The sequence below is a fragment of the Apis dorsata genome, unplaced genomic scaffold (genome assembly GCF_000469605.1).
Source record: "Apis dorsata unplaced genomic scaffold, Apis dorsata 1.3 scaffold_365, whole genome shotgun sequence".
Lineage (NCBI taxonomy): Eukaryota > Metazoa > Arthropoda > Insecta > Hymenoptera > Apidae > Apis > Apis dorsata.
This window is the reverse complement of record NW_006263630.1, coordinates 842730-845289: the sequence shown is the minus strand read 5'-3', so window position 1 is coordinate 845289 and position 2560 is coordinate 842730. Positions and strand designations below refer to the sequence as shown.

At 39.0% G+C, this 2560-nt stretch overlaps 1 protein-coding gene across 4 annotated transcripts in view; it reads left to right on the top strand.

The window, feature by feature from the left end:
• The window catches only part of LOC102673299 (discoidin domain-containing receptor 2), a 234385-nt gene that overhangs the window by 167413 nt on the left and 64412 nt on the right, over positions 1-2560 (top strand). The window lies entirely within an intron of this gene.

The following is a 2560-nucleotide window of genomic DNA, read 5'->3' as shown; positions in this document are numbered from 1 at the left end:
CTGGCCGATATAACCTTCGTGCTACGCGCAAACGATTTAAAGGAGGAGGAGGGGGAGGAGGAGGGGAGGGCGCGTTCCATTTGCGTGCCGTTTACAACTCGCTGGCCCGTTTCAGAGCTTACCCCGGCATATATACCTCCTCTGCTCTACCCTTTGCTGTATTAAGTCCGCGTCAGAGCAACGGCCTCGCTACCAGCGCCGCGCTACCAATTCAATGGCCGATTGATTCGCAAGTAGCGCAACCCAGTCCTCTGATCTCGGTCCTCTGATACAAGGGGGAAATTGTATGTTTGGAAAGGGTGGAAATTGGTGTTGTTGGAAGTGAATGTAAGTGGTAAGTGGATATCGAGAGATTGGATAGGAATTTTTTTGGCGTTTGTTGGCCTGCTCGTTCGTTGAAGAGCAGTTTTTTAGAGGAGGTCCGATTCATTCGTGATAATGGTACGGAATCTTTTAAATTGTCTGACACGTGTGTAAGCGTGTGTAAGTGGATATGAGAGATTGGAAAGGGCGTTTGTGGGTTTGAATAATTCGAGGAAAAATCAAATTCGAAGAAGATTCAAATTTAGATAGATAGATTTGAGATTTTAAATTGTTAAAAACAGTGGAAAATTTGGTCGATTTTGTTAAGTAAATGAATTATGGTAATAAATATTGAAAAAGGTTGGACAGAAATTGTTTGTAAGAGGTTTTTGATATTATCTGGAAATAGAGATCGATTACAACGCTTGTTTTCCATGCTGCAATCGAAATTATAATCGGCTGATATTCCATTTCCAAACGATAACGGTTTTTCGAATCTTCAAATAATCCCAAAAGCGAGAGAAGTATTTGAAAGTCAGGAAATCGATTGAATAAATTCGAAAAATTTGAAGGATAACTGCGATAAGTTCGGGTAAAAATTTGATTTTTCCTTCAAGTTTCAGGGTAAATTATTTTTAACGTAATCTCGTAATCGTTAGAATCTATTTCCAAACGGAAATAGTCGTTATTAGATCGCCATGACCCTGAGTTCATCGGCTTTCTCGACCCAAGTGGCTCGATATTGGATCCCGTGATCCCGTGCCGTGCACTTCGTGTCCGAACCTGCAGTTATCGACATCGAGTTTCACTTCCTCCGGTATCTTAAATATTCATTCATTAACTGGTGTTTAATTTTAAACCACTTGTTATTCTTTGTATCAAATCTTTTATATAGATCCTTTAGTTTATCAAGCTCATTGACCTTCGTTCATTAATACGCAATTTTCTTTAAAATTATATTTTCTCAAAATTAACCATGAAATTCGAATTAACATTATAATTTATCCTTTAAATAAGAATTCTTATTTTCATCGTAACGCAAAATTCCATCCAAACGAAATTTATCCTCAGTTTACTTCTCATCGAAAATCGTCTCGTATTCCTCTTCTTTTCTCCTCCAAATCCGAATTCGATATCGTCTTTCAAATTTCAAATCCGTAGAAACGATAGCGATACGTAGTCAGCAATGTTTCAGCATTTCCATGACTATCGTTCTCAACGATCCACAATTTTCCCTGAACCGAGCTAGTAGTAGTTTTGCGATCGCAGCTTTGTCGTCGATGATCGGACACCAAGGATGAAACGAGGCGAAAATGGTGCCGAGTTTTCCTTCTCGCTCGTCGTCCTCCTCGACGACGACTACGAAAGATGCACGGATTTCATGGAAACGGCACGAATCCATTTAATATATCAGCCAAGATGCACCATTCGATTCGATCCTTGCGAAAAATCTTGGCGAAAATCTTGGCTTTCACAGACAGATACCGTGTCATCCTGTATATAACTTATATATAAATATATATTATTGATACGCGAAAAAGTTCGAAGGAGAGCGAATTTTTTTTCCCAAAAGTGGCGTCGATCTTTGAAATATTCATCGAGCGAAAAAGTGGAAAAATCGGCGAAATAAGCGGAGTAGAGTGAAATCGAGCCGTGCGTTTGGGGGAAGAATTTCGTGTTTGATATTACGAGACTAAAATATGGATGAATTTGTGCAGCTAATATTAGTACGAAAATAAATAGAATAATCAATATATATATATATATATATTTTTAGTCACAGAGGCCCAAAGATCTTCGATATTTCTAATAAAAAGTTTAAAGAATCGAAGAATCAACGAAATAATAAAAGTAACATTCCACTCTGAATCAATCTGTACCCTTTTTTTTCTGTCGAAATTTATCGTCGCGAGATAAGACGCGGGGATAAAGCTTCTCAAGACTCGTGGTAAAGTTTTTCCAAGATCAATACCGGCTAACCAACCAACGCTTCTTACCCGTTTCTGTTAATACATAAAACGAAGCTTTACGCGGAAAGTATCTAATTCCAGTTTCTTATAACAGCGGAGAGAGCACGACGGAGAATATTCGTCGAATATCAAGCCGGGCTAGGATCGCGTTAAATCAACAACACCGCGATGAATACCGTAGTGGATACGAGATCAAAGCAGCGGAGAAAGAGAGGAATATTCATATACATATATCCCGTTACGTTCCTCCCTCCCCTCCCCCAGCCGTAAAATAATATACAATCATC